Here is an 18,623-nt window from a genome sequence, read left to right as displayed (position 1 = left end):
CCAGTTTTTGTCAACTGCAGTCGACCAGGGAACAACTTTACTAATGATCATGACAAAAAAGTGTGACCATGGTTAGAAGCACTGGAATAATTAAACTGACTGCTTACTTTTGCTATTGTTCTCCCGCCCGACGGGTTCATCGTGCTGAATGAATGAAACCAATTCTCATAGGTGGTGAATAATCTGAACAAAGTTGAGAATGAGCTGGTTCAACTGGCGATTTCATCAGGTTGTTTGCAAATATTCCAGTTCAACCGAGAAGGCAAGCCAAAGGAGGAACAGTTGAAAGCTAGCGATATTTTTTAGCTTAACTGCCGCACTAATGCTAATACTAATGCAACGTGGGTGTTGCACTTTCTTGAGCTTCCAGTGTTTTATTGATGTACTCTTTTACTGATTATTATACTATAGACTTATGACTCCATAACATGAAGATTGTAAAATTATGTGAGATAGAATAGCGCTAAGAGAAAAGTGTTTTTTTTCTCACTATGACAATTTTTTAGATCTACTTTACCCAGGCCCGTACGCAGAAGGGGTGTTGATTGTTTTTTGACCCTCCCCTCCATGGAAGATTTTTTAACATCAGGTTCCATGAACAATAGAGTATTTATTATATAAAAGTGCAAATCACTTGATAATTCATACTTCGTTCTCAGAATTTATTTTACAGTTTCAATGTTGTGGATAACATACCTTTCATTAAATATTTTTCGCCTTGAAGTCTTCCTCCCTCCCTTGAACCCCCATCTTTCATCAACCCCCATCCTTTTGAGCCTTCCCTTGAAATCATCTTCATCTTTTATACGCATTCAGAGAGTGGGACATCAGCCTCGCAGTCGATGACTGTCGCGCTTCCTCCAGAACCCAATACAAGCCATTCTCCCTGGCGGTCTTTCGGTTGTCGTGCTACATGTTCAGTTTAGCATAAAGGAAAAGACCGCCTAACTTAGAAAAACCTGTTTTAATCCACCTAGTGGTGTAACGATGCCTTTCTCATATCAATCAAAATATCATATATAATACTGTGGTATTCTTCAAAATTATTTTTCTTCGATTCTTAAAAGAATAATCGAAATAGATTTGTTTGACCGTCTACTGATAAAAACTATCAATTGGAAAAGATTTGAGGTCCATTTAGAAAACTTTTTACGGTTTTTCGCTCTTTTCAGTGATGGTATAAAATTTTTAACACACTTTACCCTATATTTCAGGACCTTTCATTTGAACCTAAGTTTGTGAAAATCGGTCGCGCCATCAATGAGAAAAGTTAGAACACATATTTTCATTTTTTTTGCACATTTTACCCCATAAAGTTAGGGCAAAAAACGTTACATACACACATACGCACATACACACACACACACACACACACACACAAACACACACAGACATTTTGCGTACTCGACGAACTGAGTCGAATGATATATGACACTCGGCCCTCCGGGCTTCGGTTCAAACGTCGGTTTTCACAGTGATTGCATAACCTTTCTATATGAGAAAGGCAAAAAAAAATTTTCTTCGATTCTTAAAAGAATAACCGAAATCGGTTTGTTCGACGGTCTAGTGATAAAAACCATCAAATTGGAAAAGATTTGAGGTCGATTTAGAAAATTTTTTATGGTTTTTCCTTATTTTCAGTGATGGTGTACAATTTTTAACACACTTTACCCTATATTTCCGGATCCGGAAGTCGGATCCGCATGAAATTCAGGAATAACGCATGGGACCACAGGAACTTTCATTTGAACCTAAGTTTGTGAAAATCGGTCGCGCCATCTATGAGAAAAGTTAAATCACATATTTTCTTTTTTTTGCTCATTTTACCCCATAACTCTCGAACCGGAAGTCGGATCGAAATAATATTCAGGAATTTTGTATGGAACCTCAAGACCTTTCATTTGAATCTAAGTTTGTGAAAATCGGTTCAGCCATCTCTGAGAAAAGTTAGTGCACTTATTTTCACAATTTTTTGCACATTTTACCCCATAATTCCGGAACCGGAAGTCGGATCCAAATAATATTCAGGAATTTTGTATGGGACCACAAGACCTTTCATTTGAATCTAAGTTTGTGAAAATCGGTTCAGCCATCTCCGAGAAAAGTTAGTGCAAAAAAACGTTACATACACATATACGCACATACACACACACATACACACACACACACACATACACACACACAGACATTTTGTGTACTCGACGAACTGAGTCGAATGGTATATGACACTCGGCCCTCCGGGCCACGGTTCAAAAGTCGGTTTTCACAGTGATTGCATAACCTTTCTATATGAGAAAGGCAAAACTAGATGGAAACGTCCGATGAAATGTCAATTATCCATTATGAAAAGTAACAGCCAAACATATAACAATATCACGATTGACCTCCAATTTAGATGGAACTTTTTTTACTTTTTACTTGTCTTCAGTATGGCGAACCATTAAGTTTTCACAGAGATACCGGTTTGAATAAAGACAAATTAAATTGTTGTAGCTCGATAATTGCTAATTCTTCAAAAATTGCACCCAGGTAGAAGCTTCCGGAGATTAATTCGATATTTTTTACTCACTTACTTTACTTTAATGGAGCACATCCCGTCTTCGGAACATTATCAAACGATTTGTAACTTTCCAGGATACTCGATTTCAAGCCGCCGTTCTCCAGTCGCTCTGTACGCCCTCTGCGCGTACATCCTCTTCGATTGCGCACAACCAGCGAGTGCGAGATCTACCCCGCAGTCGACGACTTCTCCCAGGTTCTCTGCTGAGCATCACGTAGGCCATTATCTCTTCCGACATTTTTGCTACATGTCCAGCCAACTGTAGTCTGCCGTGTTTTATAAGCCTTTTAATGTCCGCATCTTTGTATACTTGATACAGCTACTGATTCATGCGTCTGTGCCATTCTCCATTCTCTTCTTTGCTGCCAAGTATTGAGCGCAGGATTTTTTTCTCAAAGACTCCGAGACTCGAACATCTGACATTGTGCAATGTCTACGTAGACTCATTTTTGTTATTCACAAACAATCACGGGAATCAGCCAACCAAGCTAGCATTATGTTTTATAAGCTTAGCTTTACCTGAAGCGAATCAGATTCGAAAAAAAAAAGTATAACATTCCTGAAGTGCGAATTCGCGGAAAGATATCTCTTTCCTATCGTTCATCCGGTAAATACGTTTGAGAACAATAATTGCGTTACTTTTTTTTATTGGCCAGAGTAATGCTTATCTAAAAAAACATCTTAATCTAACGATTTATTAATTTTAGTTTGACGTAAAGCCGCCATGACTAAGTTCAGTTTTTGCAATGACTGAGCGGAAATATACATTGGAGAAGCCAAGTGAAAGAAAAACTAACAGAAAAGATGAATTTTTGGAAAAAGATACGCTCAGAGACAGGACTCGAACCTGATGTCCAGCCAGCGAGTGGCACCATTAAAGAAGGTGATAAGCGATTATAAATACACTCTCCTACTCAATGCTTGATCGGAGAAATAGGTATAAAGCGAGAGGACTAGTGTTTGATGAACAGTGAAGATGTTTGGATGTGAGATATCGGTCGAGTGACGGCCAGGATGTAGACCATGTTCGATGTACGTTGCTACTATGTCTGTTTCGAGTTTTGGAGTGGCTAAAACAAGATCAGAGTGGCGAAATGGTAGCGCGTATGCACGGAATGCATAAGAACGCAGGTTCGAGTCCCTGTCTCTGAGCGTATCTTTTTCCAAAAATTCATCTTTTCTGTTAGTTTTTCTTTCACTTGGCTTCTCCAATATATATTTCCGCTCAGTCATTGCAAAAACTGGTGGAATTTTCATAGTTTTAGAATAACATGATACGTAGAGATTTAGTGAATTCGAAAGAATTTTTTTTTATTAAATCGACTTCCTGGGACTTCGGAAACTGAGATTTTTTTAAGTCCCAGAAAGTCGATTTTTTCGAACAATTTTTTTTTGAGATGACACCAAATCTCGACTTTTCATTTAATTCTAAGACATTTGGCATAAACAAATCGATTTCGGAAATTTCATGTACCGGATTTTTACAGCAATTCTTATACCTTTCTAAAGAGAAAAGTAAAAAAGAGTGCATAAACTTTTTACGTTGATAAAAAGCCTCAAAATCGTAAATAAATTCTGATACATTTAGAACGTAATCATCATTTAAAAACATATTTTATCTAGGAAAAGTGGTATCAAAATTATAGTTTATTCATTGCGGAATAACTGAATTTTCATAAAAAAACATGTTTACCAGAAAGCTGATTTAAAGACTTCTCTTAACTTTAAATCATTCCACTTTTTGAACCATATGAAAAATTGTCTTTTTGGGAAAAACTAGTTTTTCTATTAATCGAAAAACATCCTAAACGGTTTATTCCAATGCGTGTCTCTCAATTTGTTGAGCTAGTATAGTGAAGAATAAGTTCTTTTCTTTTGGGAGATTTGACTACAAGGAAAACTCTCGGAGCTCGAACGGACTTGACTACGAGCATAAAAGCTAAGTATTTAAATCGATTTAGTATTATTCAATTCAATGTTATGCTCTATAAAATCTGTGCGATGGCCTCCCTAATTAATACTTTATAACCTGCTGACAGATTCCGAACCGTTTTGATGACTGTTAATAGTCATGTTGAACTGAACTGGACTCTCTCAAGTCATGTTTATGTGCATTAATTCGGAAATTCACATTAAATGAAACCGCATAACTCAGAATTAGGAAAAAATTACTTGCCAGATTCGAAAAATTTTTGAAAAAAATTGACTCTCTGAGACTTGGAAAGCTTTGAGATTGCCGAAGTTGGGTGTTTTTTTCATGTAGGCTTTTTTGGAGGTGCCTCAGGCGTCGGAATCCGTCGTTGTCGTGATTCTGGGACTTGAAAAATCCAATGTTTTTCAAACAGACTAGGATTAATCATATTATCAGGATAGGGCGACAGGAATAGGGTTTCCTAGGTTTCCTGCATATAGTTTTTTGATATTTATTTATTCGATTTCATTTTAATAGTATTTTACAGAATGGTATTTGTTAAATTGATAGACGGCTGATTATCTTTATTTCATTTCTCTTCTGTTGATAGCTCGCCAAATTTTAGGTCTACTTCATAACTATTTGTATGGAATGACATCCACGTTGTTCGTCCAATCGTTCAATATGTTCATACAATATTAATAATAACAACATTATTTACTCAGAACCGGAGCTTTTAGTGGATTCATCAATCTTGTAAATTTGATCGAGCTTCTGTCGAAACATGATTTTTTGATTTGCAAAACTCAAACTACGACATCTCTTCATGTTGAAAACTCTTGAATCCCGACATGTAAAGGCTGGCCGACATTTTCGTAACTTTTATGCAAACAGTTTTGATACAGCTTTTAACTGATGATTGGAAGGCGATAAATTTGACCTGAATATCGCATCTGATGTACGCGTAGCTTTTTGGTTATACGATTCTTATCTATGGAAGAGAGTGATGAGTCGTCGTCATTCCGTAAAGTTGGTAAAGCATCAACATTTCGTAAAGTAAGCAAAGCATTCAACATTTCCACAACGCAGCGCAACGCATATATGTTAATATGTTTATATGCATCTGAGTATTAAACATTCACATTGTGGTCAAGTATCAGGCATTCACATGTAGCTGAGTATTGAACATTCACATCTGTACAGTACATCTACGGGAATATTCCTGTCTTCTCCGGTTTCTGTACAATAAAATGGACCATATATTCTACCGTTTCAAAGAATGCCCGCCTTAACGGTTTCCGAGTTATAACGATTTCAAAATATGTTTGTTTTTTTTGTTGAATATCTGTCTTGAGTCAATTCATTAAATAATTTACCATACTGATGACGCGTACAAAGTTTCATGCTAGTTGGAACAAGTCAATCCTCATTTTGCCATCCTTGTGGCTGTTAAAAACTGGAGCTGCTCCGTTGTAGTATTTTAACTCTCCTATAAGACTTTAAACTGCTTAATGTTGCGATTCTAAACTATGGCACTGCATGAACATATTTTCGACAGTGTTATTGTCTCATCAGCAAGCAGCGTATTCCGAATGTCGAGTGAAGTCCGTCGAAAAAAAGGAGCCACGAAAAGATCTACTGAGTTCCTGCATCCATGTCGTGAAAGATGACAATTGCAGCAGTTTCTTTTTCCTTTCAGTTTTCAGTTATTTTTAACGTTTCACTTCTGATTACTCTATTTTACTAAATTATCTCTTCATTCAACTTATCAATTTCCGGTTAGTTTCGGAGAAAAGTTTTATTGGAAATGTTTCCTTTTTCCATGTTATTGATTGTCTTTCAAGATTATAAATTGAATGATAAAAATCAACTATTGTGCAAAACCGTTAATATTACAAAGTAATAACAGAGGTAACATATATCGATGTATTGAATAAATAGTAAAAAAAATACTTGTTTGTTTGATAAATTAATATTTTTTCTCGGTAGCCGGCTGCCCAGATCAACCAATATAGCCAAATAATAATTTTAATAAATAATTAAAATAATAAAGCGGAAAATCAAGACGCGCCTGAAGTTGTTTAACTTTTGTTTGGTGATTTAAAATGATTTTATAAAAACTTTTAGAATATGTCACTACAATTAATCTACTATATTGTCTAAATCCTATTCATTCGTTTATTTTGTAGCAAGTAGAAGAAATAGGGAAGTTTTTATTTGTTACGCGAAAGTATTTCAAATTTTCCTTCAGTTTTCACGAGTAAGAACTGTGAATCAAGACTTCCCGGGACTTCAGTATCGGATATTGTTGAAACTTTCACTCGTGAAGTCAGTGAGTTTAGTGGTGCATCCGAGCATCTTGAAGCCGAAACATACTTAGTCGCGCGCGAATAATACCAATACTGAAATTTTTACTAATAAATATTCTTCTGCCGTGACACTTACGACTTCTAGTAACAACAATTGTTGGACTAACATCCCTTCCCATTCCTTAGACGATCTACGTTCGGGCCTGGCCGGCGCCGGTACTGATCAACGAATTCTGGGGTTACCAGAAGATGTACATTGAAGGATGATTTGCCAGTCCCAGGTCGGATCATCTAGTAATTCCCTCTGCAATTTCAGCAAATCCCGATCAGTTACGGAGTAGCAACCAGGGGTGGTCGCTCAAGTTCAAGCTCAAGCTCATATGAAAAATTGTCCTTTTGAATGAAATATGTTTACACAATTTGTCAGTTTATTAAATTGATATTTATCGTTCAATGTGAATATTGATGTTTCTAAGTCCTTTTCATATTCAAAGTTATTTGAATCTGAGTGGTAAACAAAACCTCAACAGACCCGATTGTATGCACAAATCGTCGGCGAGGCATGTTGAAACAGTAAGATCGAATTCCACAAAAGGATATAAAGCCAGGACTGCTTTTTTTGGCATTTTACCGAGATTTGTCTTTAAATTCACAGACTTTTAATAAACGCTGAAGACATTATTCGGTTAGCATCGCGAATGGTGTTGAAAAATAGTTCCATTATGATCATTTCAAAAATAGAAGATCATCAAAGCATATATATATATATATATATATATATATATATATATATATATATATATATATATATATATATATATATATATATATATATATATATATATATATATATATATATATATATATATATATATATATATATATATATATATATATATATATATATATATATATATATATACATATATATATATATATATATATATATATATATATATATATATATACTATTGTCTCCGAGGATCTACGATAGATAGAGTCACATGTGCCAAGGATCTTGGGGTTTTTCTTGACGAACAACTGAACTACAAGCAACATATCTCGTACATTGTTGCAAAAGCTTCACGTTGCCTGGGATTTGTAATGAGAACTGCTAAGCACTTCACAGATATCTACTGTTTGAAGTCTCTCTACTGCTCGCTTGTACGTTCAACGCTCGAATACTGTTCGGCGGTATGGAACCCGCTTTACCATAATGGGAATATCAGAATCGAATCAATACAGCGCAGATTTGTTCGTTTCGCTCTTCGCCAGTTACCATGGAATAATCCTCATCAGTTGCCGAGTTATGAAAGCCGCGGACTGCTTATCGGACTCGATACACTGAAGGTGCGACGTGATCTGTCCCGTGCATTGCTAATCGCCGATGTTTTGTTGAACAATGTCGATTGTTCAGCACTTCTTTGTCAAATAAACATAAATGTTCGCGCACGAGCTCTTCGCAACAACAACCTCCTCAGAATGCCTTTACGCCGCACTAATTATGGAATCAATGGCGCCATCATTGGATTGCAACGTTCTTTCAATGCTGTTTCGACGGGTTTCGATTTCCATGTCCCGCGCAGTCGAATTAAAACTAGTTTTTTAAATATACTTAGAAATAATCATTAGGACCATATTTTGTCTGTTGATTATGTATATTAGTAAATAAATAAATAAATATATATATATATATATATATATATATATATATATATATATATATATATATATATATATATATATATATATATATATATATATATATATATATATATATATATATATATATATATATATATATATATATATATATATATATATACCACATATAACACCAATTTTATGCTCTGCATTTGGTAAGACTAGCTTTCCAGTTCTTTACACATTTTCCAATAAATGTGCTCCACACTTCAATGACTTTATTTATTCCACTAGATGTCAATATTCTGCCACAATTTGTCTAACCGCTTTAAAATTCTTGATGTGAAGTCAGTGATTTTGATATCATCATGTTTGTCATACACAGTTCGAAAAGATCTTGTAATTTTACATCTTATAAGATGCACATAAATGGAGCGTCGTATTTCATACAAATTTATATTCAAGAATATGTGAAATTGTGTGATTTGAAAATTACATGCCTTGAATTCGAATGAAATAAAAAAAACAAAACATCGATAGCAGCAGCGCGGCTTGAACCGAGAAACATTAGATCACAAGCACATCGGTTACACAGAAAAAATGAAATTTACACGACATTTAAATTAATGATACTATGAAAAAGACATCAGTTCAATAAAAAATTTGATTGAAAACCATTATCGATGTAAAAGTAAATTGGAATGCCATGATTTTTCAATGAATATCATAGTAGCATAATTCAATTTACGTTTAGTTTTAGTTTCAGTTACATTAGTACGAAGTTAATGATATGCTTCATATAGTTATGCTTCGAGTTGTAAATTTATGTGAATTGTAACGCTTCTTTGATGTGAAACTATAGCAACGTAGATTTACGCGATTTTTCCTACGTGTGTAGTCTCAGCTGTTTAAAAAAACAATTGTGAGCAATTCTTAGAGATAACACAGTCTAGTATTCAATTTCAATCTCATAGCAGAACTCATTCTAATTGTTTTTTCTACCAACGTATGTACATAGAAAAAATGAAGAAATTTACGTGACATGTTAATCAGTAGTAATTTGAAATAGATATCATTTGAATAGAAATGTTTAATCTAAACCCCTCAGCGATGTTAAACTAAATAAGAATACCTTCATTTTTTTATGCACGGAAATGTATTTTTGATCTAATGCTCAGTTTTGCAGTTTTGAACTGAGGAAAAATGCAAAACTGGGAGTAATTTTATGCAAGAAAAGCTGTTTTAATCCACCTAGTGGTGTAATGATGCCTTTCTCATATCAATCATACTATCATATATTGTCCTGTGGTATTCTTCAAAATAATTATCTTCGATTTTTGAAAGAATACTTGAAATCGGTTTGTTTGACCGTCTACTGATGTAAACTAATAATTGGAGAAGATTTGAGGTCGATTTGGAAAATTTTTTTACGGTTTTTCGCCCTTTTCGGTGATGGTATTAAATTTTTAACACATTTTACATCCGGATTTTTTTCCGGATTTTTTTTTCGTATGGGACCGCAGGACCTTTATTTGAACCTAAGTTTGCGAAAATCGGTCGCGCCATCGATGAGAAAAGTTAGAAAACATGTTATCATTTTTTTGCACATTTTACCCCATAACTCTGGAACTGGAAAATCAGATCTAAATGAAATTCAGGAATTTAGTATAAAACCTAAAAAGCTTTCATTTGAATCTAAGTTTGTGTTCAGCCATCTCCTCACAAAGTTGGTTTACTTTTTTTCACAATTTTTTGCACATTTTACCCCATAATTCCGGGACCGGAAGTCGGTTCCAAATAATATTAAGGAATTTTGCATGGCACCTCAAGACCTTTCATTTGAATCTAAGTTTGTGAAAATCGATTCAGCCATCTCCGAGAAAAAACGTTACATACACACATACGCACATACACGCACACAGACATTTTGCTTACTTGACGAACTGAGTCGAATGGTATATGACACTCGGCCCTCCGGGCCTCGGTTCAAAAGTCGGTTTTCACAGTGATTGCATAACCTTTCTATACGAGAATGGCAAAAAGAAATTGATTTTCTAAATATTTTTATCTGTGTACTTTTTATGAAATCTAAATAAATTCTAGTAATTACTTTTTCCTGAATATCGATAACGACTAATTTAAGGTGACAGTTTCATAAATCGACTGAATTTTAACTAACTAAGATTTTTAAAGTGAAAGAACTGTAATATTAGTCCTAGAAATGAGTATAAGATTAGGAAGCTACGAAATGTGATAATTAAAAGGAGGATGATTTAACTTCAATAATCAAGAAATATAATCTCCTAACATATATGCGATGAGCTGGAAAATGATGAAATCGTGACGTTAGTAACGAAATTGGAATCATACACGCAAAATGTTGATTCGAGCCATTGGCTGCCTGAACCCTTCGTGCCTAAATCACTTTGCAACGCCTCAACCGGTAAACGGATACCCATTTATCTCGTAACACACAATTGTTTTTGCTTTATTGCCATAAAATAGAAATTCTCTCAAAGTTCAGCGTTGTCCGTCTACGCCTCCGAAGCGAATTTGAATGCAAAAATTGCCATAAATTTATCTTTTATTGTGCTCTTTATCAGCATCAGTACCACTTCCAATTTTAGAGTTGGTTTTGTTTACCAGACTACATGTTTGTGAAAACGGTGAAGGTCGTGGAGTTGTTGTGCCACGCTGCGACTTTGTTTTTTGTCCAACAGGCAGACCTTAGTACTAGAAATAAAAATCTAAAATCATTCCTCGCTTAGGTCTATCAAATCGGTGTTCATGTAATGTTCAACAATCGTACAATTCAGCAGAGAAAAACATTACGAATTTTGTAGAAGAAGTACGCACTTAGATATTTTATTTTTTTAATAGAATCTATTCTCGATTGCAATTTTTAGTTCCCTTTAATATTATTATTTAATTTCATAGTAGTATTAATTTGCATATCGTGTTCATTACGTTTTTTTCTTTGTTTATATGCAATTTTTTCGTAATAAGGAATGAGATAATATTTGCTATGGGAATTCTAAACAAGACCAGTTACTCACGTTTCACTTTTACATCTACTTTTCGCAATCATTGATTCATTTTGAACATGCATAATCCCACAAATAAAAAATTGAAACAAAACCAACAACTGTATGTAGAAGGAAAGATTTATTAAGATTTGTTTGACAAACACATAGCAAAGTTCTCCGGTAACACTTTCAGTTTGAACGCTAGACTGTCAATGCGGCTATATACGTTATAAAAATACACTTCCTCCGACAGCAACTTTTTCTTTAGAGGTGAAATGGTAATATATATTTCGATAACCATATTATTGATAACATAACAGTTTTGTGGCAGATCATTAGAATTTGTTAAGTATGATTTTTTAATAATTTCAAATAGAAAATTGGAGTAACACATGTGTTATGAAAAATAGACTAACATTAAACATATGGACCTTTGCTCCCCTTCTGATCGGGAAAGTATTGAAGCGTTGTTTTACGGATCACTCCGGTGTCTGGTGGGATTCGAACGGAGCTGTCATTGTTGTGCGTCGATGGTACGAAAGTATACAGTTTAGAATGATTGGCAACCGATGTGATATATGGGAAAAGTTTAAAATAATATTAACATTCACCAACATCGATTTATTGTAGCAATTTTTCATTTATTTTCTCTTCGATCAAAGCTTGCAAAAGCGCTCCATTCTCCATCGTTCTTTTTCAATGACAGATATTGGTTGCAAAAGTTAGGTTATCTCTGCCGTTTTTCACAGAGTCCTTCCTCGTATTTGAAGTTAAGATTTCGGCGATATCCTAGAAACTTCATGATAACCTCATGTCATGTCAACCGGAATGATTTGCTCATGTAATTTTTGAAGGAGAATTAAAATTAAATAAATTTTCCTGCATATTTAAACAACCTTATATAGCATTTTTTAGCAGCAACCAAGGAAAAAGCTCTTTGTGAAAGTTTATGTTTCTGTTGACTAATGTTCAGACTACAGAAGCACGTATTTTTTCGTTTGCCTCTAAACTTGAAACATTCACTTTCTTTTCATTTTTGAAGCTCTGATTCAGCTATGTGGTATTGCTGCTTAGGGGTGTATGTAATCGAACCACCCACTCATGCATATATGTTTCTATATCAAAAACATTTCACCATGTCGAGATTGAGCTCAAACGATCCAACATAATGTGCTTCTCCATACTCTGCTGAACTTCCTTTTGATAAGATTGATTTTGGTATTGCTTGGCTCTTCTTTCGATAGCTCGTTTTCACGAAGTCAAACACAGATACTTTTTTTTATTCAAAACACTGTGCCAATATCAATCGGTAGGCAGAAGTTTCAGTCTGCCAACCAAAGCAAATCTTTCAAGCAGAACGAAACATGTAGGACCGTAGTAACTTATCGTCTTCTCATAAAAATAGACACACAATCCTAAGAATATCACCCAAAACAAATCGGTGTACAAAATTTGGTAACAGATTTGATTTTCTTCTTCTTCTAGTACTGCTTAAGTACATGTAACTCAATATGCAATGTACGACTCCGGTTGTGATACAGTTTATAGTATACATCATTGCAATTGTTATGAATTGAATTTCAGCCATGGATCACAACTTTCGTGCACATTTCCCGGATTAAAACGTGAACTAGCAATAAGTAGCTTAACGAACTCCACCAATTGCTCACGAAATTATTGGAGTAGATTCTTCGTTTTGTTTTTTCTTTCGGATTGGGGACATTGGGAAGGTTGGTGGTACAACCTTTCATTTAACCTTTTGTGAACATCCAACGAGTAAAATGATTCGAAAAGGACTGAAGAAACGAATAGTGTAAATGAAAGTTTTCGCATAAATTACCGCAGAACTAAAATTCAAACCCGTAAATTGCCCTATCCTGAGAAATTGTTTTGTTCACTAATCTTACTTATGTCGTTTTCGCTTGATGCCAAACCTAACCCAGTTTTCACCCTAACTGCTGTCAAACCGTTTGTTTGAAGCTAATTTTGAACCTAGTTTCAACATTGTTGAACTGAAAATCTAGTCCGTTTTGAACCTGGTTTTTATACCAGGTTTGCTCAGATCCCCGTGCCTAAGTGCGAAATCAATACAGTTTCGTTAAAAGTGTTTGTTTGATGAAACTACCCTGGGTCAATTTCAGTTTTCTCAAGCGAAAACGATATTAGGCAATGCCATTAGAATGCGAAGGTTGATTTTTTGTATTTTCATTTATTTATTTTTTGCAAAATTGGAGCAAAAGTTTCCTTGTTAACCGAAAAAGACAACTTACATCATTAGTTCACTATTTTGACTACTGTTGAGAATAGCCTAGAAAAACATTCCTTCTAAATTTTCAAAACTTATACACTCAAGTCTTTTTCTATTCGAATGATAAGCACAACTTCGAAAATTCGCTTAAAAAACTGTAGAACTTTTGAGAATTTCTAAATTAATTGCTTTTAATTCCAAACGTTTAGTAAATGCATGAACAGTCGAGATCTGGTGTAATTTCAAGCAATGCTGCTCGAATAGCAAAAATGCAACGAACGCCAATGATCATCGTTCGCTTCCCTTCGCCTTTGTTCGATAGTCGCTCTGATATTCGGACTTGTCCGTATATTCGGGTGTGAACGAAGCCAACGCTGCTTCGTTGCTCGCATGAAGATCTATTCCTTGCAGTTGTTATTTTCATTGAACATACCCCCGAATGACCCCGAATGTGGAACGAATATTCAGGCAGCGATCATCTAATTCACGATGATCGTTCGAGTTGTCTTTGAAACAAGCAAACTAATGTCGTTTTCGCTTGAGAAAACTAAAACTGACCCAGGGTAGCTTCATCAAACAAACACTTTTCACGAAACTGTGTTGATTTCGCACTTAGCAACGTGGGTTTGAGCAAACCTGATATACCAACCAGGTTCGAAACTGACTCGATTTTCAGTTCAACAACGTTAAAACTAGGTTCGAAACTAGCTTCAAACAAACGGTTTGACAGCAGTTAGGGTGGAAACTGGGTTAGGTTTGGCATCAAGCGAAAACGACATAAGGCGTTTCCCCCTGCATTAGTACCAAAGTCTTATGTGTATGTGATGAACCATATCCTAGCACTCTCCCATTGATGCTACCTTTCGAGATATGATGAATTTACTAGATGAAGAATGCTTCGCGAAGAATGAAAACCAACGATCATCGCAGTGACGCTATTTGAACCAATACGCAGAGTAAAGTGAATAAAGTGAATGAACGAATGACAAACGAATGTATACAACGAACATACATGATGTATACCAGCAGCGAAGAATGTATTAGTATATTCGGGTTCTCTTCGATTATTGCTTATTCATTTTCACCCTTCTCTGTTTCGTGGAGTGAATAGTTCAACGTTGTTCGTCCGTCTCGTAAGTAATAGAAGAATATTCGCAGCGAAGATCGATGAATGAATTAGTTACACGAAGAATATGTGCAATATTGATTTCAAGGCAAATACCCAGAGTCGCCTTAAAAAAATTCCAGATATCAGATCCCGGCGTTTCTAGCATTTCTAAAACATTTGGAATCAAATTCGCATACAAATATTTGCGAATTATTAGATTATTATTAGATTTTGTTTTATTTCGATTTTAGATATGCTCGGGCTAAACAACTCTCTTTGGGCCAAACAAACTGCGTGAAAAATTATTGGCTCACTCACAGTGCGGTAGTTGTTCAAATTTCATTGGTTAGTCGCTGTAGTTTGTTGAAGGGGCGCCTTGATTTCCATGGTACAGGGGCGCATTGCAATTGACTGAAGTTAGATTTCTATAACGGGGTTTGTTGTTTCTTCATCTTCGTATTTTTTTATACAACAGTTATATAGTTCTACCATCAGACTTATTTGATGCGAGCGGGGCACCGTATTTTCCTCAAAAACTTCATTTTAACTTTTTTTTAAGTGTTCTGAAGGTCTATAATTGCCACACAATTCAATTATGAAAACTAATTTGCAACATACATAATGTGTTATCATAATCTGAATGTTTCTAAGTACCCAGGTGTCAATTTTCACTTTCTGTATTTATTATTTTTTTCAAATAATAATTCCGATTGTGTGATTGTGAGATAGAGTGCAAAATCTACTTTTTCAAAACTGAGTTTTGTTATATATCCAGACTTTTGATTGTATTGAAAACATCTTGCTGTGAAAGTTGCGAAATAATTTTTTGAATCTTGTGATTTCACATCTCATAAGATAAATGGAGCGTCGTATTGCATCTGTGGTTCAATCCATTAAATGGTGTGCTTGTAGTCTAATGTTTCACGGTTGAAGTCCGCGCTGTTTCTATCGATCTTTTGTTTTTTATCCCGATTGGATTTCAATCAATGTAATTTTCAAATCACACAACTTTCCATGTTCTTGAATATAATAAATACGTATGAAGTGTACGACGCTCCCTTTATGTGCATCTTATGAGACGTAAAATCACAAGATTTTCTCGAGCTGTGTAAGCAAATTGGGTAATCGATAAACACGAATATCACATATTCAGAAGAAAATTTTTATTTTCATGAATCATTTTACATCTTACAGAATAACTCATTTTGCTAAGTTACATATAAATCAATTAAAACCTGGAATGTTTATATATTTACATATATTCTTACACTTTCAGCTACATATTTCGCTACTTTTGACTTAAAATAAAAACCTTGTATAATTTTACTTACTGAAACTCTTTTTGAATTTTCTGATGGTTGGGTTAAAGTAGTAAGTGCTTGTTTTTTTCAACAGTTTTCTTTTTATCAAAAACTGTTTGAATTGATTGCTCCGAATATCCACTAAACTTCCCAATATCGAGAATGAATTATTTCTCGTTTCTTACCACTTTTTCTCCATGGGCAAGTTTAAGCATTCAAAGAATCATATGGTGAAAAACTGACATTTTAAGCTGATGAGAATAATTAGAAGTATAACGTATAATATTTTGGTTAGCTTTCTATATATTAAAAAGGATAGGTTTCCCGTATTCTTTGTGATGAGAATGTCTAAGAAGTCTGCTGTTATTTGCTTCTTCACAAGTGAATTTTATGCTTTTGTTAGTGTTATCGAAAGGTGAACTACCTCACTATGTATTGAGTCGGTATTTAATCGAAATGATAAAATCTTACAATGTCTTATCTCAGATGCATTTAAGAAATAGGAAAATAATAATGGAATCGCCAACAGTTTAATTCATGTGGTAATTAATTCTACTATACCGACCTTCACTAAACAACGCCGAGTTTGAAGAAAGGATGCCAGTAATCATAAAATTTCACCTTGTTCAAAATTATTGAACTTCATCATTTCTTACTCAAAACTTCATTATCGACCAATTGTTCAATAGAGTCAACTTGAAACTATTGAAAGCTGTTGATGAAGATTACAGACAGTTATAAATGCTAGTATATTTTATGTTTGAATATAATAAATCACTCCTTACTTATGTTTTTTATTTAGCTTGAAAATGAATAATGATTCGTGCCGTCAGTAGAATTATATTAAGTATTAAAAATTTATCCATCATACGCCCTGGAATTAATTTTAGGAGCGCCCTTATCAACTCTCCTACCGTGATTCGGCGCCCTTGAATCATTCCTAAGGCGCTCTTCCAAATAAGGCTTTCAATATTTTTTTGTTTGAAAATAGATAATGATTTGCGCCCTCAGTAGAACCAATTGATGTATTTAAAAATACTTCCACCCTGCACCCTAGAATTATTGATATGGGAGCCCTTTTTATTTCTCTTACCGTGATTCTGCGCCTTGGAATCATATCTAATGCGCCCTTTCAAATTATCCTTACAAGATGTTATTTATTTAGCATGAAAATAATTAATGATTCGCGCCCTCAGAGAATTAATTTGATAAATCTCAACATATGTTCACCCTGTGCCCTAGGAGCAATTATATGGGCGCTCTTTTCATTTCTCCTATCGTGATTCTGCGCCCTGGAATCAATCCTAAGGCATCCTCTTCAAATCTTACCTACAAAATATTATTAATATAGGATTATAGGATTTATTAACGGATTATTGAATGTATTTTAAAATACTTTCAACCTAAGCCCTAGGAGCAATTATATGAGTGGTCTTATCATTTCTCCTATCGTGATTCTTCGCCTGGAATCAATTTTAGGGCGCCCTTTCAAATTTTCCTTACAAGAAGTTATTTATTTAGCTTGAAAAAAATAATGATTTACGCCCTCAGTTGGATCATTTGATGTATTAAATACTTTCACTCTGCGCCCTGGAATAAATTAAAGGGCGCTCTTTTTATTTCTCCTATCGTGGTTCTGTGCCCAAGAAACATTCCTAGGGCGCCCTTTCTAATTATCTTTACAAGATGTTATGTATTTAGCCAAGGGCCAAATCACTCTAAACTTTGTCTGAACTCAAACAAGTTTTACCGGGAATAAAAAAGTTTAGCGGGGATCTCGCTGGATTAGAATGGGATTAGAGAAGTTTAGCTGAGATCTGGAAAAGCATTATTTTGACATAAGAAGCTGTAAACGTGGGAGCAGAGATGCCAGATGTTTTCATAGAAAATCTGTATTGCTTTGTATAAAAAATCTGTATTTATCTGTATTCACTAATGAAAGGAAATTTCGGAAATAAAATGATGTTTAAAGATGTTATTCCATTAGATTATTATTATAGAATGGCAGATGCAAGGAGCATTCCTTTATATCGTAAGTCCTTACCGCACTGACAAGACCATTCAACGACGAAATTTAATTGTTTTAGTTATCAACCACAATTGAATTTTAAATCCATATACTTTTTTCGTTTGAAAATGATGACTTGGAATTCAAGCATGGAATTCAAACGCCCAATACGCAACGTCAGGTCAGGTCATACAACTTTACAGTCTGACAATAAAGTTCCATGACGCCATGACTTCCTTGAACATCAGTTCAAATCGGTTTCAAATTATGATATAAATGTATTTCAGCGTTCATCATTAAACAACTGCACGAAAAAATTTCATTTTAATATGGGCAATCAAACACGCTCAGACGGAAAAGTTTCATTATTTCTTTCTTACTTTTTGTGGTATCTGTATAAATTTGTATTTAATTTGAAAAATCTGTATAAAATCTGTACTCTGTATTAAATCTGTATGCGTATGTAAAAATCTGTATAACACAGATAAATCTGTATAAATGGCATCT

The 18,623-nt window shown here is 34.5% G+C and overlaps 1 protein-coding gene across 3 annotated transcripts in view; it reads left to right on the top strand.

Moving 5' to 3' along the window:
* The window catches only part of LOC131434885 (uncharacterized), a 372,492-nt gene that overhangs the window by 229,620 nt on the left and 124,249 nt on the right, over positions 1–18,623 (top strand). The gene's annotated exons all lie outside the window — the stretch shown is intronic.

This window comes from Malaya genurostris, chromosome 3 (assembly GCF_030247185.1).
Source record: "Malaya genurostris strain Urasoe2022 chromosome 3, Malgen_1.1, whole genome shotgun sequence".
Taxonomy (NCBI): Eukaryota; Metazoa; Arthropoda; class Insecta; order Diptera; family Culicidae; genus Malaya; species Malaya genurostris.
This window is presented reverse-complemented; position numbering and strand designations above follow the sequence as displayed.